General features: G+C 35.9%; 1 protein-coding gene and 1 pseudogene across 1 annotated transcript in view; one reads left to right on the top strand and one right to left on the bottom strand.

Annotated features, from left to right (window-relative positions):
* The window catches only part of OSBPL8 (oxysterol binding protein like 8), a 146,892-nt gene that overhangs the window by 10,037 nt on the left and 111,741 nt on the right, over nucleotides 1-25,114 (top strand). The gene's annotated exons all lie outside the window — the stretch shown is intronic.
* Nucleotides 7,472-7,581, bottom strand: LOC129520985 (small nucleolar RNA U13; annotated as a pseudogene).

The following is a 25,114-nucleotide window of genomic DNA, read 5'->3' as shown; positions in this document are numbered from 1 at the left end:
TAAGACCATTTAGAATTGTACATAAAATAGTGACTTTGCTCCAGAGAATGGCATATTAGCTTTATCATGTGGCTCTTGTAATATTTCAATTATTGAGATATCTTTACTTGTTTTATTTTCGGTTTAACTGTTTCTAGTTGGTGAGATACTATTCTTTTTTATTTCTCTGCTTTGTTACAGCTACTTTGGTTCAGCAATTACTGATATTTTTCTCTTTTCCTCCTTTTCTGCCTTACAATCTTTAAATCTTTGAATTGCCTAGCTGGTTCACCGAAGGCCTTAGTTTTCATCTCCTTTCATTTTATATTCATAAAAATTTCCCAGCATTCTTATAAAATTTCTTTAACCTGTTTGTTTTCTTTTTTATTTCACATTCTCCTTTCCTGAATCTTTAGGTACCACACTGATTAATTGTAAATTATCCTGGGCAGGTAAATTTATCTGTTTCTTCCCCCTCTTCTATGGTGATGCAGCATTTCCCCATTAATCTTGTTAGGTCTTCTCTCATGAGACTTCGTAATTCTTCTTTAGCTCTGGTTTTTACTGCTGGAATGTGTGTCTATGATTAGAGTTATAATCCTCCTGCAATCAGAAGTTTTTGCAATCCAGATTTAAGAAATGCTGACTACTTTGCAGTTGAAATCCTGTCAGAAGGGTTGTGATTTGGAAGGCTTATTAAACCCCCCAGATATGGGCTGATTATTTAAGATATTATAGGACCTATCTAGTAAATTCTTAATTGAAATTTAAAGTAGCTTAGAAAATAAATTGATTCTGGGATAGTTTCTTTATTTGCCTAATACAGAGGAAATCAATGTTACAAGGATTCCGTTAATGCAATAGGTATATATTTACTGATTAGTGAACTTTTCTTATATTCTGTGAAACTCAAGGTTTGATTGTTTGGGAAATTATGGTTTTTATATCTTCATTTTCCCAAGAATTTAATTACCATGCTGTAGGAATTAAAAATAATAGTCATTATTGACAAAGAAAATAGAGGAAAAATAGAGATTCATTTAAAGGTTGATTACTTAACATATTATTTTAATGAGTAGGGTTTTGTTTTATTTCGTTATCTTTGGGGCTTCTTAATTCATGGTAGTAGTAATTAGCCTCTTCAAACTTAAAAGTTAAAATTAATCAGTGATACATTTTGCGACTCTAATTATGATTTTTAAAAAAGATTTTATTATATTTATTTATTCATGAGAGAGAGAGAGGCAGAGACACAGGCAGAGGGAGAAGCAGGCTCCATGCAGGGAGCCTGACGTGGGACTCAATCCCGGGACTCCAGGATCACCACCTGAGCTGAAAGGCGGCGCTAAGCCGCTGAGCCACCCAGGCTGCCCGCAAATTATGATTTTAATTAAATTCAGAAAATATGTTTTTTTAGAATTCTCTTAAGAATTTTTTTCGTTGTCATATTAATGAGTTATCTCCATAGTTCCACATTTTTGGTAATCACTCTTGAAGTATTAAAAATTGTGTCATAGGTCCTTTTTCAATTGACATGCAGAAGTGTAATTATGTGTCTTGGTTACACACATGATAAATTAAAGAGGATAAATACTTTGTGGTAATTTATTTTATTTTATTTTTTTAATTTTTATTTATTTATGATAGTCACAGAGAGAGAGAGGCAGAGACACAGGCAGAGGGAGAAGCAGGCTCCATGCACCGGGAGCCCGATGTGGGATTCGATCCCGGGTCTCCAGGATCGCGCCCTGGGCCAAAGGCAGGTGCCAAACCGCTGCGCCACCCAGGGATCCCGATTGTGGTAATTTATACCCAGAATTCAAAACCCAGAAGCATCTACTCCAGAGTTAGGCACTCAGATACTCTTTTTTTTAATGTCCCATATTGAAAGCCATTCTTAGTTTGATTCAAAATATGAAGAAACTGCTCTTGGGATTGAGTAAGAAAGCCAATATAAAATTCTTTGAGATTGTCTTGAATTAATTTTAGATCTTGCGTTTTAAGCTTTGATCCTTGAGAAAGAACTCTTTAAGTATGGGCGTTAATTTTACTTTTAGGAAAGTAGGTAACTCTTTTGGTTTGTTATAACTGTTTACTATCCTTAAAAAATGAGAAACACCATTTTTTTTCCTAGTATCCTGATTTAAGACAAGGTTCATATTTTCCTTAGAAAAGAACCTTTCAAGGAAACTGAAAATTTATGTTTTAATAATCAAGTCGTTTTAGCAGTAATTTGAAATACCTAACTTTAAGAGCAAAGACTTAAAATCCAAGAGAGACATTTAATATGTAGGACTAAATTATTAATGTGTGATTACCAGTATCATATTTGCAAGCACTGTTGTTTAAGTGGTCTTGGTTTATTACTGTCCCAGAAACCCTCTTTGAGACCCTCTGTCACAAGCTTGGGCAACATAACATTACAAACACCAAGTGATTTAGTAAACAGATGCACTGAGAGAATAAGGAACCTGCCAAAAGTATTGTCTTTCCTACTAATAAGTAACCGTGTGACCTTGGCAAACCATTTAATCTCATGGGTCTTAGTAAAATGGAGAGCTTGGACCAGATAGCCTTTTAGGTTTTTTGAGGAGTCCTTGAAGAGTCAGGGGCTAGAATTGCAATCGGACAATATACTATATAATATAATCCCTAAAATAGCTCAGAAGATGGTATTATTCTCATTTTACCAATGACATTATTCATGCTGTATCGATTCCATGTTCAAATAACTTAGTCATGTAGCTACTAAGGGACCAAGCAAGAAGTTGAACCATGGCCTATCTCATTTTATATTCACATTCTATTTAGTAGATCATATTAACTCCACAAGCCATATCTTTATAGTAGACCACCAGATTTTTTTTTTTCCTAAAACTTGTTTTGTTTCTTAATCTTTAGTTGATAGTAAATGTGCTTATGTTTTACTGCATCTGTTATTCAGGAAAACCAGAAGTCATGGATCAAGCCTGTCCATGAATCATGCTCAAAGTAGAAACGGAACCAATTTTTAAATATACTAGAACTTATATGTTTAAGAAATGATTGATGTGTTCAAAGTTATCTTGAATTTATTTCAGCAATGACATTGTCTCACTGTTGTTAAAAAATACTTTTGGAACTACTCTTTCTGTGTTTCCTCAGTTTGCTCAGCCTCATTGCTTTTTTTAAGAGAGGGAGGGGGCAGAGGGAAGGAGAGAGAGAATTTCAAGCAGGCTCCATGCCCAACACAGAGCCTAGTGTGGGACTCAATCTCATAACCCCGAGATCATGACCGAAGTAGAAATCAAGAGTTGGATGCTTAACCAACCGAGCCACCCAGGTGCTCCCTCATTTTTTAAATCTACATTCTATGGTGGCAGATGACATCTTTTGGAAATGAATCTGATCTATGGAAAAAGTGGGAAGTCATTCTGAACGAAGTCTCAGTAATTAGGGATCAAAATGAGGAATGCCATTTTTAGTTAAAAATAAGCAGACCAAAGGGATGAAACCTGTTATCCTAATGTCACTTGCAAGGTAGTTAAGGAAATGATTAGAAAAAGGAAGTCCCAAAATTGTTTTGTGTGATGACAACTTAAAATAGCCTCTAAAAACAACTCTTCTGAATGGAGTTAAGCTTTATTTGGCTATAAATTCTATATTAAGGTTACATCATAATATATGTGTTCTGTTGGTCACTTAGATTAGTGGTATGCTGACTTAGCATGCATATTAGAGAAAAAGAGTTGATGAATGAATTACAGACAGCAGATACTTTCCATTTTAAAGGAGTTGAGAATCTATAGAACATTTGTTTCTATAGTCATTTAGTTCTTGGTTACATTAATATTATGTAACTTGTGATTATCCACTACAGCTATCCCCATCCCACTTCCATAGCAAAACTACTTTTGCTAAGCCTGGATGTACTCTTTGATGCAGGTTAACGCATAAATTAAATTTTGTGCTGGGGGATGGGGATCCCTGGGTGGCTCAGCGGTTTGGCGCCTGCCTTTGGCCCAGGGCGTGATCCTGGAGACCCGGGATCGAGTCCCACATCGGGCTCCCGGTGCGTGGAGCCTGTTTCTCCCTCTGCCTGTGTCTCTGCCTCTCTCTCTCTCTCTCTCTCTCTGTGACTATCATAAATAAATAAAAATTAAAAGAAAAAAAAAAAGAATTACCTTTGGCTGCCTTATACACTTATATATTAGTGGATAACATTTTGGTATCAGCACTTTATTAGTGCAGTTAATAATAATCTATATGTCTTGTTGCATAGGAACTTGTGATAGGAAGATTTCATTTTACCTTTTGAAGGTGTTATTTTTCTTTAGTTAAACTTCCAGATAGTGGAATGTAATGAAGCTTCCTCATTTGTAGCTATTAGAGGATAGTAAAAAAATGCTTCAATTTCCTTTTTAATAATTTTCCTTCTGTGGTTTCAAAATAATTTAATGTTATAAAACCATTAATTTAACATATTTGAGTGTGGGTCACTATGCAAGAGGCTAAAAATTCAGTGGGAACTAAATAGATATGTGACCTCTTTGAGCTTGTGTGTGTGGGAAGGTGGGGAATAGACAGTAGACTACCACTTGCACAATTTACTGTGTAATTATCATGTGGGGAGTGCTAAGAGCAAGAAATATAGGGCAATATGAGAATTTGCTGACCTAGTGGGGGAGGGGAGCCAAGGAAGGTGACTTGAGCTGAAGGAAAAAAGAATATTTCTGGCAGAACATTTTGTTTGAATATCCTGGAACAGCAAGGAACTTGGCTTTTGCTAGGAGCTGAAAGAGTTTGCTGTGGCCAGAGTGTTTAAAAAAAAAAAAAAAAAAGAATGATAGTAGTGTGGGGCAGTAGACCAATGTTGGGTCATATAAGGCTTAATAGATCATGTTAAAGGTTTTTATTTTTGTCTTAAAATCCTTTGGAAACCATCAGAATATTTTAAACAAAGGATTATAAAAAGATCAGGTACAGAATTATCACTCTGGATGCTGTGTGAAGAATGGTTTTGAGGTAGCCAGGGTAGATGCTGGAAGGCCCATTAGGTTGTGTTGAAATTAAGGTATCTGTAATTTATCTTAAAGGAGAATCATGTAGGCTAGTGATTCTCAAAGTATGTGTCACCTGGGAACTAATTAGAAACACAGATTCTTAGGTTTCTGCTCAAACCTACTGAATCAGAAACTTTGGAGATGGGGCTCAGAAATCTGTTTTTGAGCAAGCCCTCCAGATGGTTCTTATGCATCCTAAGAGTTTTTGAACTTCTGCAAATCATTAAACATGTGGATTTGAATGTAGGAGAGAGTTCTATGCTGGTAATATGGATAGGGGGTTATTGCATGAAAGTGGTAGTTGAAAGTAAGAGAGAAGAGGCTCCAATGGAGTGAAACGCTGACACTTCAAAGTCCAGACAGAGTGAAGGAAGCTAGTGAAAGAAACCAAAACAAGATTGATTAGAGGGACTATTAGAAGGTCAGGAGGGAGTTTTGAATAACAGTGTGGCAAAATAAGCATTAAACTTGTCAATAAATGATCTTTGTGTAATTGTAGTGGAATTACAAGGGTGGGCATCAGTGTCAACAGATTGAAAAAGAAATGGGGAGAGGAGTGAAGGAAATATAATTTACCTATTTAAGGCATCCCTTACTCTTTGGACAGATAGTTAATATTCCACAGTTATGGGAAATAAAATAAATAAAATAAAAGCATAATAGTCTGTGGAGAACTATAATAAAGTATTATCATTTGGACTTATTGATTCTGAAATTCATAATTTACATGGAGTAATGAGCTGAAGCTTATCATTGTCTTTACCGTCTTGTGAGGACTACAATTGTTAAACTTTGTGGGGGGGCTTGGGGGAGATGTATTAGCCCACCAAGAATGATGTTTTTTAACATAATTAAAACCACTTTCGCAGTGTGCATTTATATAAAAATATTTTTTTGATGACAGATACTCTTACTCATTACAAATGCATTAATTCACTTTTTATTACTACTGTGAATCTAAAGGAAAATGTCTTTAAATTTTTATAATTCAGCCTTTCACTTAAGTTATCTTAAGTTGTTGGAATTATTTTAACATATTAATGTTATGCCATTCTTAAGGAAGACCACATTTAATGTGAAGACAAGATAATTTGAAGGTGAACCTCAGTTGCATGAGTAATATCTTTGGAGTGTGTGTGTGTGTGTGTGCGCGCACATTTAAATTTTTGCATTTCTAACACAGAAATGGAGTGGAGGAGAGGCAGGGAGAGAGAGAGATTAAAACCTAAACCATTTTAATATGCATTTTGTTTTCAGGGTAAATTTATGTGTTTAAATTTTTTTTTTTTAATTTTAAGTAGGCTCCATTCCCAAACCAACTCACAACCAAGATCAGGAGTTGCATGCTGTACTGACTGAGCCAGCCAAGTGCCCTACATTTTTCTTGTAAGACAAAATTAGGTTATTGCATCAACACGTGTTGAGTATAAAATTCAGCAGCTACAGAAACTCATAGTTTCTACCGCTACTACTCCTGACTTTATATGTCTAAGATAGCCCACTTAATTAGTAGTTTTTTTTTTTTTAAGATTTTATTTATTTATTCATGAGAGAGAGAGAGACAGAGAGGCAGAAACCCAGACAGAGGGAGAAGCAGGCTCCATGCAGGGAGCCCGGGTCTCCAGGATCACGCCCTGGGCTGAAGGTGGCGCTAAACTGCTGAGCCACCCAGGCAGCCCTAGCAGTTTGGTATTATTCGTCTACACAGTATCATTTCTCCCTACTTCCTGTGCCTTGTATGGGTACTTGTATGTATAATTCTTAAAACAACCCACTAGTAGTATAATATACTGTTTTGCAGTCTTTTCACCAACCAGTACATCCTAAATCTAAACGGCTATATCCTAATAATTCCTTCCTTTTACTTTATATTTTGTTCTTAGAACGTTTGACTGGAATTTAAGGGACTTGGGTTCTGATTTCTTTTGGCTTCATGATATTGGGCAAGTCACTTAAGCCCTTCTGTTTTTAGTTTCTTCATCTGTAAAATTTAGAGATGGTGAGTGGTTGACTTGAAGGTTTGTAATAGGTCTAAAATTTGTTTAGGAATGCTAAGATTTCAAAGGGTAGATATTTCCTTAAATTTTAAATGAAAAGTGATTATTTTAACCCACCTGTGACCACTGCATGGGAGAAGTTCTTGCCAATTTAAAAATACAGTAGTTCAGGGAGGAAGCACGTTAGAAACAAGATTCAAAAAAACAAAATGGTATCCCATTATTCACTAGTGTACTCAGTAGGTATACCTGGTGCTTTTAGAGTAGTACAGACCAAAGCAAAACAGAAACAAAAGTCTTTCTCAGAACTGATTAAGTTTTTGCACTAAAAATTTATGCCACTTTTTTTGGGGGAGTAGGTTATAGGTGGGTCTATGGTTGTACCCACTAAGTACTAGTATCAGATTAAGACAAATGGAACTCATAGCCTGCTCAGTATTCTTTTTTTCTGCATATCAGATGGGTAATGTGCCAAGGTGGTAACAAAGTTTGAGGGAGGCACATGTCACACAATAGTATGAACACCCAATCATCATGCTTACTGTTCAGCATTCTTTAAGGAATTTGTCATCTTCTTGCAAAAGTGTCTTATAAAAGCCAGAGTGTTGGGAATAGGAGTCATTGGTATAAGGCTAGGAGCTGTGTTGTTTTCAGGAAACACTTGAGAAAGCAAAGCAGTCTTAGTGTAAGAAATCTTTTCTTTTTAAGATTTATTTATTTATTTTTAAAGGTGGGTGCAGAGGGGCGGAAGGAGAGAATCTCCAGCAGACTCCTTGCTGAGCTTGGAGCCTGACATGGGGCTCTATTCCATGACCCAATCAGAAACCACCAGTTGGATGCTCAACTGACTGAGCCACCCTTAGTCTGCCCCTTAGTTTAAAGAATATTTGACTGTGGGACGCCTGGGTGGCTCAGTGGTTGGGTGTCTGCTTCGGCTCAGGGCGTGATCCCAGGATCCGGGATCGAGTCCCACATGGGGCTCCCTGCGAGGAGCCTGCTTCTCCCTCTGCCTGTGTCTCTGCCTCTTTCTCTCTGTGTCCCTCATGAATAAATAAATCTTTAAAAAATTTTTTTGAGTGAATGTGTTCAGTTCTTGAATTAGCATTCTTGTGTTCTTATTATTAAATTATGTTGATTAAAAGGTAGTTTTTGTAGTTTTTGTTTCTCTGCTTTTAGTGTCTTAGGTTGCTGATTTCATTTCCTTTTAATTTTAACCTGTTTTTAGTTGCTTATTTTTTGTCCATAGTGTGTTTGTCCATTAACATTTTGTGTACTTAATCTTTAGCTTTTATTTTTCTAGTATTTTCTTGTCACTTTTATACATTTTAAATTTCTCTGCCCTTTTTTGATTTTTTGCTTAAATTCTTTTTTAAAATTTAAGGGTTTTTTCTCTCAAATAGGATTTTAGTAAGGCAAACCGCAAAATGGTATAAATAAGAATCATTAAGAAAACTAGTGACTCCAACAATGGCTGCCCAGGAAGAGCTTTAATTTAAATTTACTTCTTTTTTTCTATATAGCTCACTGTTGGGTGGCATGTTTCTAAGATCGGTAACCAAAAAGATACTTTATACCCTCAGCAAGAGATTCAGGCCACTTTTTTTCCCCTTCCACTTACCTAATGGTAGGTCTTAGGGCTTTTTATAAGAGACTTTCGTATCCTTTTAAATTTTGGACTTTTTCCTCAATGTTTAATCTCAGTAATCCAGATGCACCATGGGCAAATTTCCTACCACTACATAAAATACATTTATTTACAGTGATAAAGCCTTTGAAGTACACTTATTAAAGGGACCGTTCTCGTGTTGTCAGATCTCTTTAGTCATTTTGAAGGTGCTTGACTTAAAAAGTTTCACAATCCTCATTTTAAAAAGAATGATTTTTAGCAGTATCGGCCTCCTAAAATCTTTCAACAAAAATCAGAAACACAGTGGCAGGTCTTAACTAATATTTTATTGCTAATCTTACTGTTAAAACCTTTTTTCCCCTAATTTATGTTTCTTAAAATACTTTTCTTTTTTTAGTATATATATATATAGGAAATGTATATACTAGTATAGTATATAGTATATATATGAAATGCTTTGAAAAGTATTTTACAGTATAAAATCATAGGAAATTGAAAGGGAAAATCATGATTCTGAATGACATAACACATTAATAATTTTTTATGCATTCATAATTATTTCAGGTATTACATTTTTGTATATCACGTAGACCCAAGAAAGCAAAGGTAGATTCTTTAGTCTCTACATGTTCTACTCTGAGCCACGGCATCTAATTGGATATTGCTTTGGTGTAAACGGAGCAGATGAAACCTTGTGTTAGCTGACTGTCCCTACTTTACGTCCTTCCTCAACAAGAGACAAGTTAATTTAATACTGTAGTTTTGTTGTCCTCACCATAGCTATATTGCTGCTAATCTGTTTAAAGGTTAGTATTATTGCCCTTTAATATTTCTTCTTTCATTGTGCATCTCATTCTGTTTCTGTATTTCTGTACATTTCTGTCATTCTGGGAACTAAATTAGCAATCTTGACTGTCTCTTTCCAGAATTAAAACATTGAAATGACACTTAACTGTTTTATGTATAAAATATAGAAAGGAGTTACTTTGCTGAACATATAAAATCTTTTTTTTTAAATTTTTTTATTTATTTAATAAATAATGACTCTTCCCAAACCACAAAGGATTAAGAAGCCAGTAATTTCAAATAGGCAGACTGGGAAAATGTTGATAGCACTTTAGCTAGTAATCAGGAATAAATGCCATCCTGAAATAGATGTTTTTAGAATTATTGGAGGTTTTAGGCAAGTCATGTATCTGACATAACGTGAACATTCTATTTTCTTAGTGATAGCTAAAGAGAATAATATATATATATTTTTAATTTTTATTTATTTATGATAGAGAGAGAGAGAGGCAGAGACACAGGCAGAGGGAGAAGCAGGCTCCATGTACCAGGAGCCCGACATGGGATTCGATCCTGGGTCTCCAGGATCACGCCCCAGGCCAAAGGCAGGCACCAAACCGCTGCGCCACCCAGGGGTCCCTGAACATATAAAATCTTAATAAGGATTTAAGTTAGTTTGAATGCTACAAGAATGCTAATCCTACATTCTTTTATTAAACACATTTAAATGCATACATGTAATGACACTTCAAAATTATAAATGCTCAAGAATCCTGATCTTGGTCACTTCAGGTCTCTGGAAATGGAACTCTGGTATTCTTACATTAAGTAGCATGCCATGAGATCATTTTTGTTGTAGCTGATTAGTTCTTTTGAGGAGATATTTTATATCTTGTTTTTCAAAGTGATCACTTACAGATTTTAGATTCTGGAAAGTGGAGCTTTCATAATTTTAGGAGTGCAATGACAGCTGCACAGCAAGTCCATATGTTGCTTTGCTATAATTATATTTTAATAATTATTTTTTCTTTAGGGAAGGAACTATGGCTAACCTCCAAGAGACTGAAGCTGATGAGTGTAATCATTCATATTTTTTCAACAGAAAGACAGAACTTTTTCTTTTTTCTTATTTTAAATAGTCAAATTTATGTTTCTTGTGAAATTGAGTTTATTTGTGTTGTGTCATAGCATCAACTGGATGAAGTTACTATTCTGGATCCTACTGTAAAATTGAAATGAATATTTATGTCGGATGGGAAGGTTACCCTGCTTTTTTTTTTTCTATTCCCGTATATGGACTTGCTGCCACAGGCATGCTAATTTTTCCATCTTCTGCATGCAACTTGCTCCTTGCCGCCTCCGTTCTTCTACAGATTACCATTCCCTCCACCAGCAATGCCCTCCTTCCTTTTCTCCTTTTAAAATTAGCATCTAAAATTATTTCCTCTAAAAGTTCTTTGATGGTTTACTCCATGTACCTTACTTATTTTCTTGATTTTACCTTAACACTTAACATGGATAGATACAGAGTCAACCAATCTGAGTTGTTTCTGTGATGTGTACCAGGTATAGTGTTAACTATCCCATTTAATTTTCACATCTATCCTAGGAGTTATGTGCATTTACAGATTAAATAATTTCCGTTACATTCTTAGTTTTAGCTGTGCTAGAATTTGAACTTTTCCTATCAATTAAAAAAATTTCTTTTTTACATCATTCTGCTAATCTATTTCTGTAGTCTTTCCTTTCTTGTCCTCTATCACTTAACCTACCAACAGCACATTAAGAAAAAAACAAACCAAACACTATTTTGATACAATTTGCATGGAATAAAATGCACCCATTTTATGTATATAATTTGATGCATTAAAATTTTTTTTTAAATTTTACTTATTTATTCATGAGAGACATAGAGACTGAGAGAGAGGCAGAGACACAGGCAGAGGGAGAAGCAGGCTCCATGCAGGAAGCCCGACATGGGACTCGATCCCAGGTCTCCAGGATCGTGCCCTGGGCTGAAGGCGGCACTAAACCGCTGAGCCACCTGAGCTGCCCAATAATTTGATGCATTTTGACCCATGTAACTATTACTATGATCAAGATATAGAACATTTTTATCAGTGCCCAAACCCCTTGTGCTCTCTTCCTACTTAATATTTGCCGTTCTCCACTCTCCCACTGTCCTAGATCTTCTCCAGGCAACAGCTAATCTGAGCTCTATCTGCTACACATTGTTTTTTGTCTGTTCTAGAATTTCATATAAATGAAATCATAGAATATGTACTCTTGTGTGACTTTTGCACAGCCTGTTTTTGAGACTGTTCCTTTTTATTGCTGGATAGTATTGCATTTTATGTATGTATTAAATGTGGTACAATTTGTTTATTCATTCACCTGTTGGTAGATATCTGACTTGGCTATTACAAATAACATTGCCATGAAAAATGCATATGCAAGTCTTCATGTGGACATATTTCCATTTCCCTGGAAGTGGGAAATACCTAGGAATGGTTCTAATGTTTTCCATTTCCAGCAACATTATGTGAGAGTTCCAGTTGCTTCTCTTCCTTGTCAACAGTTTAAAAAATTTTAGCGTTTTCTAGTGGTTGTGTAGTAATATCTCACCTTGGTTTTTCACTTGCATTTTACTGATGACCAGTGGTATATTAAGCATCTTTTCATGGATTCATTGGTCATTTGTATTACAATTTTTTTTTTGGTAAATTGTTTAAATCTTTTGTCTGTTTAAAAACTTTTGCTTTTTCTTATTATTGACTTTTAAGAGTTCTTCATATATTCTGGATCCTAGTTCTTTGTCAAATGTATTATGTGTGTTTTCTTCTAGTCTGTGGCTTACCTTTTTATTTTGAAGGAACCTTTTAATTTTTATTGATTCTAGCATGCCAGATTTTTCTTTTATGACTTGTGTTTTTTAGTCTCCTAAGAAATGTTGCCTACTCCAAATTTGTGAAGATTTTCTCTCCTATTTTATTCTGTAAATTTTATATTGAAATATTTATGTTGGCTTTTCTATTCTGTGATTCATTTTGAGTTAATTTTTGTGTTTAGTATAAGAGTCAGGGTTTTTTTTTTCTTTTAATGAAGTTTTTATTTAAAATATTTTCCTTTTTACTGCATTTCCTTGGCACTTCTGTTGCAAATTAATTGACCATGGATGTGAGGTCCATTTCACGACTTTCTGTTTTGTTCCACTGGTATATTATGGTATGTCAATATCATGCCCCTTTGTTTTATTTTTATAGTAAGTTTTGGAGGTAGTATAAATTTCCTAACCCAAAATCATTTTGAAAATATAAAAAAAGTCTCTTGCCCTCACTGCTTGTGTTTGTGTACATGGTGATTTTTGTTTTCATTTACTTGTTTTGTTTATGTTTTGTTAGTATGTTATGCTAGTTAATGTTTTCAAAATGTTACCACCAACAGGGCTTTGTGCTTATTTTCCAGGGAAGATATTGTTTGTTTTAAGGAGGATCCTAAGTGCTTTCAGCTGGCCAGAAGGAACTGGACAGCCGCTGATGTTCTTCTTCCTTTTCCTCAGAATCATTGGTAGTGAGCAACACTGGGTGTTAGTGGTCCATCTATGTGAGTTTGAAGGAGGTCAGTAAATATAGAGTCTGCAGTAGCAAAAGTGTGTGTTAGAAGCCAAGTGTTTGGTTTTTTTTTTTTTTTTAGATTTTATTTATTCATGAGAGGCACGGGGGGGGGGGGCAGAGACAGGCAGAGGGAGAAGCAGGCTCCCCGCAGGGAGCCCGATGAGGTTGGGGGGGACTGATCCCAGATCTGGGATCATGCCCTGAGCTGAAGGCAGCGACTCAACCCCTGAGTCACTCAGTCTGAAGCCAAGTGTTAAAATACCAAATATGAAATTGGTTGGGAAAGGAAATTGTAACCCTTTCCAGTTACTTTAAAATCATGAGTTTTTTCCCCCTTCTCCTGTCTCTCTCTAACAAAATAGCTTTGCCTAAAGCAGTCTTTTGCATGAATATTTGAGAAACACTAATGGGAGTTGCCAAAACTAAAGGATGTCTAAGTGGGAACATGTTGAATTGAAGAAAAATGTTAGATACAGATTGCATTTAATTTAGCTTAACTACATGTAAATGGAAGTAAAAAAATGAATACTATTTGTGGTTTCAAAATAGTGTCCAGATGCTTTCATTTTTTTTAAAAACTGCTTTACTTTAGAATAAAAATAATAGGAGAAAAGATAAATGTAACATTCAATTATGTATTGATTTCTGTCACTATTTTGTTTCATTTGTCTCTCTCCCTCACCTTTTTTTTTTTTTTTTTGTCCTTGGGGATTTTATCTTGCTTATTCTGTATCCTTTTTTCTTTACTTCTCACATATTGAGAGGTGTTGATGAGTCTTGATTTTGCATTTTAATTAACTTGTTCTTGTGAATTATAGGTCCTAGGCTATGGTAGAAATATGTGTGTATTTTTTCTTCCTATGGAAATCACTTTTATCCTTTGAAAGATATGTCTAAGCTTTGCTCTTCTTGACACAACTTAGAATTTTAGAAACCAGATAGATAATGAGATAGAAGTGGAGTTACAGCTTCCCCCTTTCATTGTTGAGTTGGGTTGATTATGGTCGAGGGCCTTAGGAAGATTGGTCATACACTTTGTTTCCACTCCGGTTATTTACTTCTGAAAGACTGCGTAGATTATAAGATCAGTCAGACAAATGGAACTGTCGGTCAGCTGCTCAAATATATATTTTTAGATATGTTTCTCCTCTTAATACTAATCATACTGTTGACCACAAATCCTTCATTTGATAGGGGATGAGAAAATAAGAAGCAGGAGCTCCAGAGGAAGCATTTTGTGTTGTAAGACTGAACTGAAATTGAGGTAGAGATCACATTTTTGATTAAACATGTTTTTTTCTCTTTAACATTCTGATTAAAACCTGATCTTGATGATGTTTATATGACAGATCTTATTAATGGAATTAAAACACATAGGCAGAAACACATAGGTGGATATTATACTATTGTTACTTTTTTTTTGATAGCATGTATGGTGTTTTATGTTTCAGGTGTGACATTCTTATCACTTTTGTTGATTCATTTGAAGTTGACTTTGTTATTCAAGGTTGCTTATTTTAGTTGTACATGGCTGAAGTACGTCCATTTAGGGTTCTTTGGTTCAAGCAGTAGGAGGCTTTGGCTAACTTAAATAATATACCAGAATGATAAGCTCATCTTCTTGAAATAAAAGTTGAAAAACCGAGTTTTAGAAAGAACAGACACTTTTAAGTGGCTCCAGGGATCTAGAGAGCAGGAAGCAATGGATAGTCTTTGTGGAGCCTCCGTTAAGCTAGATAGTTATCTAATTGTTTTTCCATTCATGTGATCACCCTCCTCATGATTCACATATCTCAAAGAGTCAGATTGGGACTGATTGACTTGGTTTGGGTTATTGCTTATTCTTTGCTAGGAGATAGCATGGTACCAAGCAAGATTGTATATGTTGGTGGAGGGTTGCTTTTTTCAAGGGAAGATCAAGGTACATGTTATTACAGGAAGGGGAATTAAATGTGTACAAGTTAAAAAAAAATCCATCAGACTGCTATAGTTTCTAGGGTGACATAATATTTAATCTTATAATGCAGTATTAACATTTATTGGCTGAATCCAAACCTTTCAGCCTTTATAGATTTGCCATGATCAATTATTAGATGCTCATGAAGACTGCTTTGTTTTATACTTGTTTTTCCTCTACCTTTTGTTTATACCCTTAAGTGACTGAATGATTTAAACCATGTAGCTTAATTACTTGTGAAGAAGGTTTTTCTTTGATTCCATTATTCATTTAGTGAATTATTTTTTCAGTGCTTGCAATATGCCAGGTACTGTGCAAGAAGCTGAGGTTTCAAAAATAAGCAAACAATGCCTTTTCCCTCCAGCCTTAAGAAATAAATGACATACTACATTGTGTAAGTTTAAGGTATACAATGTGATAATTTGATACATGTATGTGCTGCAGAATGTTTACTACAATTATGTGTTAAACGCATCCTTAATCTCACATAATTGCCATTTTGTTGTGTTGTTGTGATAAGAACATTGAAGCTCTGCTGTCATAGCAGCTTTCACATACACAATATGGGAAAGCCCTCAAGGTCCATCCATGTTGCAAATATCAGGATTTCTTTTTTTTAATGGCTGAATAATTTTATTTTATAAATATTTTTATACACACACATACCACACACACTACAGATACCACATTTTCTAGTCCTCTGTTGATGCACATTTAGATTGTTTCCATGTCTTGCCTATTGTGAATAATGCTGTGTGAACATGGGAGCAATGCTACAGTGAACATGGGATATCTCTTCAAGATAATGATTTTGTTTCCTTCAGGTAAATACCCAGTAATGGAATTGCTGGATCATATGGTAGTCCTATTTTTAACTTCCTGAGGAATCTCCATACTGTTTTCAATAGTGGCTGTAATAGTTTATATTCCTGGCAGCAGTGTACAAGGGTTCCCATTTCTGCGTATCTTCACCAACATTTGTTATCTCTCTTTCTCTTTTTTTAAATAATAGCCATTCTGACAGGTGTGAGATGATGTATCATTGTGGTTTCCATTTCCTCTGTGATTAGTGATGTTGAACACCTTTTAATGTAGTTGTTGGTCATTTGTATGTCTTTTTAGAAAAACGTCTATTCAAGTGCTCCACCCATCTTTAAATCACCTTTTTTTTTTTTTTTTGCTATCAAGTTGTATGAGTTCCTTATATATTTTGGCTATTAATCCTTTATCAGACAGCTGATTCACAATACTTTCTCTCATTTTGTAGGTTGTCTTTCATATTGTTTCTTTTGTTATGCAGAAGCTTTTTAGTTTCATTTAGTCCAACTTGTTTATTTTTGCTTTTGTTGCTTGTGTTTTTGATACATATCCAAAAATAATACCAAGACTAATATTGGGGAGCTTTTCCCTTTTGTTTTCTTCTAGGAGTTATTTGGTTTCAGGTGTTAAATGTTTAAGTCCTTAATCCATTTTGAGTTGAGTGTCTGGTGTGAGATAGGGATCCAGTTTCATTCTTTTTTTTCTTTTTAAATATTTATTTATTTATTCATGATAGACAAAGAGAGAGACAGAGTCAGAGACACAGGCAGAGGGAGAAGCAGGCTCCATGCAGGGAGCCCGAGGCGGGACTCGATCCCGGGACTCCAGGATCGCGCCCTGGGCCAAAGGCAGGCGCCAAACTGCCGAGCCACCCAGGGATCCCCTCATTCTTTTGACTCCAGTTTTCCCATCATCATTTACTGAAAGAACTATTTTTTTCCCACTGAATATTTTTGGCTCTCTTGTCAAATATTAGTTGACCATATACGTGTGAATTTATTGCTGAGTTCTCTGTTCTGTTCCATTGGTCTATATCCATTTTTATGCCCAGGACCATATTGTTTTGATTACTGTTGCTTTGTAATATAATTTGAAAAGAGGAATTTGGTACCTCCAAACTTTGATCTTCCCTCTGAAGATTGTTTTGACTATTTGGGGTCTTTTGTATTTCCATATAAATTTTGGGATTGTTTTTCTATTTTTGTGAAATGTGCCTTTGAAATAATGGTAGGGATTGCACTGAATCAATGATGATTTTGGATAGTATGGACATATACAACATTGTCTTCTGATCCTTGAACATGAAATGTCTACCTTTTTTGTGTCTTGTTTGATTTCTTTCTTTGGCGTCTTATAGTGTTCAGTATTTAGAGCTTTCACTTCCTTGGTTTATTCTTTTTTTTTTTTTTTCCCTTGGTTTATTCCTAAATGGGGTACGTGGCTGGCTCAGTCAGTAGAGCATATATGACTCTTAACTTTGGGGTCATGAATTCACGCACCACTTTTGACATAGAGCTCACTTGAAAAAAAAAAGCCAATTCTTTAAAAAAAATTATTCTTAAGCATTTGTTCTTTTTGATGCTATTGTAAATGGGATTGCTTTCTTCGTTTCTTTTTCAGATAGTTTATTGAACTATAGAAATCCAGCTGATTTTTGTAGATTGACTTTTCTATCCTGCAATTTTACTGACTTTGTTTATTAAACACTAGAGTGTTTAGGATTTTCTGTATACAAGATTATGTTATCAGCCGACAAAGACACTTTTTCTTTTCCAATTTGGATGCCTTTTATTTCTTTTTCTTGCTCTAGCTGGGACTTCCAATACTATGTCAAATAGAAGTCGTGAGAATGAATACCCTTGTCTTTTTTCTGATCTTGTAAGGAAAGCTTTCAGTCTTTCACTACCGAATATGTTAGCTCTTGGTTTTTCGTATGTGACCTTTATGTTGCGATGTGTACCTTTTATACCCAATTTGTTGAGCTTTTATTTTTTTCAAGTAATTATGAAAGGATATTCAATTTTGCTAAATGCTTTTTCTGTTGCTATTGAGATGATGATTTTTGTCCTTCATTTTAGTAATGCAACATTTCACATTTATTGTTTTGCATATCCTTGAATACTAGGGAAAAATCCTATTTGATGATTGTGTATGATCTGCTTAATGTACTATTGAATTCTGTTTACTAGTTTGTTGAGGATTTTTGTGTCTATAGTCATCAGGATATTAGCCTGTTTTCTTGTAGTATCTTTGTTATCAGGATAATTCTAACCACATTAAATGAGTTTGGAAGTGTTCCCTTCTCTTTAGTTTTTTGGAAGAGTTTGAGAAGAATTGGTGTTAATTCTTTAAAAATTGGGTAGAATTTACCCATATAGGCATCTGGTCCTAAGCTTTTCTTTATTGGGGGTGTTTGATTATTGATTCAATCTCCTTGTTATTTGGTCTGCTCAGATTTATTTCTTTATGATTTGGACTTGGTAGATTGTATGCTTCTAGGAATTGGTCCATTTCTTAAAGGTTGTTCGATTTGTTGATGTATAATTGTTCCTCATAGTCTCTTATGATTTGATCTCTGATCTTTAGCTTCTTCCTTCTGCTAACTTTGGGCTTAGTTCTTGTTTTTTTCATTCTTTGAAGGTAAAGTTAGATTGTTTGAGATCTTTCCTTTTTCTTAATTTAAGCATTTATCACTATAAACTTTTTTGCTGCATTACATACATTTTGGTATGTTGTATTTACATTTTAATTTATTTCAAGATATTTCTTTGTTTCTCTATTCCTCTTTGACTCTTTGGTTGTTCAGCAATGTGTTGTTTATTCCACATATTTGTGAATTTTCCACTTTTCTTATTATTGATTTCAGTTTCATACTTTTGTGATTAGAAGAGATAGTACCATGATTTCAGTTCTTTAAAATTTGCTAAGACTTGTTTTGTAACCTAACATATAATTTATCCTGGAGAATATACCATGTGCACTTGAGGAAAATGTGAATCCTATTGCTGTTGGGTGGAATGTTCTGTATATGTCTGTTAGGTCCATTTCTTCTAAAGTATAGTGTTTCCTTATTGATTTTTTTTTTCTTGGTGATTTATCCATTTTTGATAGTGGGGTTTTGAGGACCCTTCCTATTGTTGTATTGCTCCCTGTTTGTTATCTCTTCAGATCTGTTGGTATTTGCTTAATACATTTAGTTTCTTCAGTGGTGGGTGCATATATATTTATAATTGTTATATCCTCATGATGACCCCTTTTTATTATATAATGACCTTTTTTGTCTCTTGTTACCACTTTTTACTTCAAGTCTATTCTGTCTGGTATGACTATAGCTACCCTAGCTCTCTTTTTGTTTCCATTTGCATGAAATGTTTTTCCATCCCTTCTCCTTGAGCTTATGTGTTTACTTGAAGCTGAAATGAGTCTCTTGTAGCAGCATTTAGTTGGGTCATTTTTTTTTTTTTAAATCTATTCAGCCATTCAATGCTTTTTCATTGGAGTGTTTGATCTATTTATATTTAAAGTAATTAATGATAAGTAAGTACTTACTATTGTTGTCTTACTGTTTTCTGTCTGTTTTATGGTTTTTTTGCTCCTTTCTTCATCTCTTGTTTTCTTTCTTTTTGAATTGGTGATTTTCTGTAGTGGTACACTTTGATTGCCTTCTCTTTATTTTGTGTATACTTTAAGTTTTTGATTTTGGTTACCCTGTTTTTGGTTATTTTGAAATATCTTATGGATATAACAGTCTATTTTAAGCTGATCACAACTTAACTTTGGTCTCATAAAAGTCAAACAAACAAACTGCTCTTTCATTCCTCTCCTTCACACTTTGTGTCTTTGATGTCACAATTTACATCTTTTTATATTGTATATCAACTTAAAAATTATTATAGCTCTAACTTTTTGTCTTTCAACCTTTATACTAGAGTTAACACACCACTATATTCCAGTATTAGAGTATTCTGGATTAGACTGCTTACTTGCCTTTACCAATGTGCTATTTGTTTTTGTAAGTTTTCATGTTACTAGTTAGTGTCCTTTAGCTTCAGCTTGAAGAACTCCTTTGAGCATTTCTTGTAAGGCAAGTCTAGTGCTGAAGAACTTCCTCAGCCTTTGTTTGGGAAGGTCTTCATCTTGCTTTCATTTCTGAAGGACAACTGTGCTGGGTAAAACATTCTTGGTTGGCAATTTCTTTCCATTTTTAAATATATCACACTGTTCTCTCCTGGCCTGCAAGATCTCTGCAGAGAAATCCACTGATAAATGTGGGGGTTCCCTTATATGCAAGAATTTGTCTTCTCTTGCTCTTTTAAAATTCTCTTTGATTTTAAGCCATTTTTATTAGAATGTGTTTTGGAAAATTGGATTGAAACTGTGAGTGATCTATTAGCTTCATGAACTCTGATGTCCAGATACATCTATCTCCCAAGTTTGAGAAGTTCTCAGCCACTATTTCTGTAAATGAACTTTCTACTCTATTCTCTCCTATTTCTCTTTTGTGGACTCCCATAATGTATACCTTGCTTCTCTTAGTGTTGTCTTACAAGATCAATAGATTTCTGCTTGCCTTTTTATTTATTTATTTTTCTGACTGGTTAATTTCAAAAGATCTGTCTTCAAGCACACTGATTATTTCTTTTTTTTTTTTATGATAGTCACAGAGAGAGAAAGAGAGAGAGGCAGAGACATAGGCAGAGGGAGAAGCAGGCTCCATGCACCGGGAGCCTGACGTGGGATTCGATCCTGGGTCTCCAGGATCGCACCCTGGGCCAAAGGCAGGCGCCAAACCGCTGCGCCACCCAGGGGTCCCCCTCACTGATTATTTCTTTTCCTTGATGAATTTTTCAGATTACTTATCGTATTCTTCAGTTCTAAAATTTATTTGTTCTTTTGTTTTCTGTCTCTTTGCTGAACTTTTCATCTTCTTATATTATTTTTCTGGTATTGTTAAATTGTTTTCCTGTGTTCTTTTGTAGCTTTCTGAGCATCTTCAGAATGATTACTTTGAATACTTTTTTGGGCAATTTCTGGATCTCCATTTCTTTAGGGTTAGTTAGTTATTTTGGAGGTTTACTATATTCCTTTGAGCTATGTTTTCTTGATATTTTGTGAGCCTTGTAGCATTGTGTCTGTGCATTTGAAGAATCAGTCACCCCTTCTTGACTTTATAGACTGATTTCAGTAAGGGAAGACATTCATCTACAGATGGGGCATGCTAGAGTATGTTGTATCCCTGAGTCTAGTGGTACAGGGTACCAATGGAGGGGCATGTGGCAGCATGGCAAGACCCATGTGGCAGCACTGGGTCCTCAGTGGCTGTTGTGGCTCATTGGTTAAAGCCATTGAGGTCCACAGCTTCAACAAATGTGTGTTTTTTGTCTAGCATTGTGGAGGATCTGCAGCATCTTTGAGGACTGTTGAAGTCTTCAGCACCTCCAGGTTCAGGAGTTAGGGTCCAGGGCAAGCAGTGGTAGTGGCTGGAACTTGTGATGTTCACATACTCCGCTGCAAAGACCAGTTACAGGTGCAGCTACTGGCAGGTGTGGTTGCAAACACACATGTAATGGTGGGGCTGAGGGCATGTAGACAGCTGCAGGGCCTTGGCTGTAGGTGTGCACTGTTGTGCTTGCTGTACCTTGCTATGAGTTGCATGACAGTGGAGGACAGTGATGGGGTTGGGCCAGCATGTGCAAGTACACAGCTCAAGGGGCTAGCTGCAAGTGATTTAGTAGTATAGGCCAGTGACAGAAGATAGGGCCTGATCTGGACCCAGAAGAAGCTATGATAGCCTTGGCTGTTGGTGTGCTCTTCTTCTCCTCTTTGGTTGCAGTCTTTCGCAAAATGTGCACGTATATACATGTGACAAGGGAAGCTGGTACCAGATGTCAGGTCAGTGGCATGCAAGTACACAACTGGATGGGCTCAGCTGAGCATATGCATATCAGTGGAGGTCAGCTATGAGGCTGGTATTTTGAACTCAGCAGCCACAGATGCCTGGACTGGCTGCTGGGGTAATTCCCAGACCAAGGGGGCAGGTGAGAGGAAGGAATATATGTGGGAGACTCAGGCAGCTGGTGTCTGTGAACTCAAATACCTGTTGGGCAAAAAGCTAGTGAAATATGTAGATGTCTGTGCTGGCTTTGGTCTGGTTTGGTCTTTTCTTGTCTTTTATTTTTTTTAAAAATAGGCTCCACACCCAGTTTAAAGCCCAGTGCGGGGCTTGACCTCATGACCCTGAGATCAGACTTGAGCTGACATAAAAGATTGGACGCCTAACTGACGAGCCATCCAGGTGCCTTGGCTGTTGTTCTTATCAATGGATAAAGTTTCCAGTGCCCTCTGCAGAGCAGGTTACTGGGAACTGTCATTGTTCCCACTATATGGCTGCTAATGGTAGCCCTTGTTTTTCTTCCATGGTCCTAGCCATGCCTATATGTTTCAGCTTCGCCAGTCTCCACTTGGGGTGAAATGAAAGTAGGTCCCTTGTGCAGTGCCTAGAAAGGCTGGGAAAGCTGATAGTTGACTTTGCTCTCCCTTTTCTGGCAAGAGGAACTCTTTCTATCTAGGGAATTCCCTCTTGGTACTGAGCAATGCTGGCCGAGGGGAATGGATGATGCAGGCAAAATGAAACTGTTTTCCTTCCCTTTTTGTGTAGTTTTTCTCCATTTTTCCCCTGCGTAGCTGAAATTTTTTAAATGAATTCAAGATCTCTATCTTAAAGCTATTTTTTGTTCATGGATGGCTAGATAATACAAGGTGAAATGTTAACAGGGTATTGTATTGGATAATAGTAAAGTAGACCGTGATGAACAAACTTTAGAAGACAATTCTCTATTGATGTCTTCTGTTTCTGCATATCTTGCAAGTAAAGCACTAACTGTGCTTTGTTCTGGACTATCTTTTCAAGGATGATTTTGTTTTTGTTTCTTTTTTTTTTTCAAGGATGATTTTGTAGTGTATAGTCTTCATAGACAGAGATAGTGTTTTCCTTCCAAGGAAACGGCAGGCATATTTGCTCCCATCATAAAAAATATGGATTTCTGGAATGCCTGGGTGGCTCAGTGTTTGAGTGTCTGCCTTTGTGGGTTCAGAGCGTGATCCTGGAGTCCCAGGATTGAGTCCCACATTGGGCTCCCTGCATGGAGCTTGCTTCTCCTTCTGCCTGTGTCTCTGCCTCTCTCTCTCTGTCTCATGAATAAATAAATAAAATCTTTAAAAAATTTATGGATTTCCTAAGCTCAGAGTGCTCCTGTATTGTAACCCACTCTTTCTAATAGGCATCTATTGGACCTATGCACATGGCTTCCTTGGGACTTGGAATGGCTAATATAACTAGATAACTAGAAAAGGTGGGAAAGGTAATTGTAAACATTTGAGAGAATTCTCTAAATTGATAGTTGTACATGTATTTTTAAGTTTTACTTCATTTATAGAACTAACACTAGACATCTCATGATGTATCATAGCTGTGGCTTAAATAAGAATGGTCCTCAACTATAATATGCACATCTGTGCTCAATGAAAATGCCTTTCCATTCAAAGGCTGGACGGGTGTGATTGTGTGTGGGTGTATTTCAGTAGTAATAAAATATTTAAGATGTATAAATATTGCTTTGAATACTCACTTGAACTGATTTTTTAAAAATGTAGGTTAAAAAGGCTTTCACGAAATTTGAAAAAAACTTAGAAAACTGTACTATTTAAAAAATTTTTTTTAAAGATTTTTATTTATTTATTCATAGACACACACACACACACACACAGAGGCAGAGACACAGGCAGAGGGAGAAGCAGGCTCCATGCAGGGAGCCCGACGCGGAACTTGATCCCGCGTCTCTGGGATCATGCCCTGGATTGATGGTGGTGCTAAACTGCTGAGCCACCCAGGCTGCCCCTGTACTATGTTTTATTGGTTTGTTGCAGTTCTTGTAAGTTGCATAGCAGTGATTATGTCAGCAATATTTAGACAAGTGCTAAAACCACTGGCTGTCATGTAGAATATTAGAGTTGTCAGGAGTCTTAGTAATGGCCATTTTAACTTCACAATCTTCCTTATGAGGGAACTGAGTTCCAGAGATAGAAGTAAAGTAGTTTGTCTAAAGGTCCACAGCTAGTTCTTAATAAAAATGTGGACTTGAAAGGAAGTTTACTAATATTCTTTTTGTCTCACCATGCTACATTGGGCAGGGAAAGTGAATGCCCTGAGAATGGACAAAGAGATCAAAAGTCTGTGTCAAGGTCTTACGATTTTTGGTATGGTGATGTGAGAGGACTTTAACTGGTACATTGATGAGCATTTTAACTTTTTAGAGTTATATATATTATGTGTATTAGAAAAAAATGGAACTTGTGACTCAAATCGGTAAATTTATGGATTTTTTAGATAAGGTTAATTAAATTTAAAACAAATATGGGTAAAAAAAATTAACTGGATGCTGGTAGTACTGGCAAAAGTTATGAAGTTGGTATACCAATAACTATTGAGAAACCCTCATAGGGGCACCTGGAGGGTTCAAAGGGTTAAGTTTCTGCCTTAGGCTCTGGTAAGGATCCCAGGGTCCTGGGATGGAGCCTTTCACCAGGCTCCCTGTTCAGCGGGGGTCTACTTAATCTCTCCCTCTGCCTACAGCTCCCTCTATTTGTGTTCTCTCTGTCTCTCTCAAATAAAGATACAAAATCTTTTAAAAAAAGAAAGATTAAATGACACGTGTTAAAGATGTTAGCCTTGCTTAGTAGTTGCTCCTTCCTTTTCTCTGTGACTGAATTAGTAATTTATGCCCCAAATAGAGAAAAATTATTATAAAAATTACTTTTTCTAGAAACTTTTAATGTAGACAGTGAGGCACTGATTTTCCAAACAATCACTAGAGTACTGATAACAAAAGGAACAAAAGAGGGAACAGAGTCTTCTTTAAACTTTGCATTTGACTTGTAATTATGTTTAAATTTGGATGCCCGCCTAGCTTTAGTGAAATGTGGAGAAAGGAGTCTTTAGGATTATGACATAGTGGACTCTTTTACAAAAATTTTATTAGACTTTTTTGATCAGAGAAGTAACATAAACTGTTTAAAAATTTTTTAAAATGGCAGAAAAAGTGCCTTTTTTCTCAAGCCTGCTCCCTAGGGCCAACTGTCATTAAGTTTGTATTTAATTACCATTTTGACTTTAAGAAATAAACTTAAAAAAAAGATATTTATTTACTTATCAGAGAGAGAGAGAGCATAAGCACAGAGAGCGGCAGAGGGAGAGGGAGAAGCTGACTCCCCCTGAGCATGGAGCCCAATGTAGG

Source organism: Nyctereutes procyonoides, unplaced genomic scaffold, assembly GCF_905146905.1.
Source record: "Nyctereutes procyonoides isolate TBG_1078 unplaced genomic scaffold, NYPRO_anot_genome, whole genome shotgun sequence".
NCBI classification, from domain to species: Eukaryota; Metazoa; Chordata; class Mammalia; order Carnivora; family Canidae; genus Nyctereutes; species Nyctereutes procyonoides.
The sequence above is the reverse complement of the archived record's forward strand: the minus strand, read 5'-3'. Positions and strand labels throughout refer to the sequence as shown.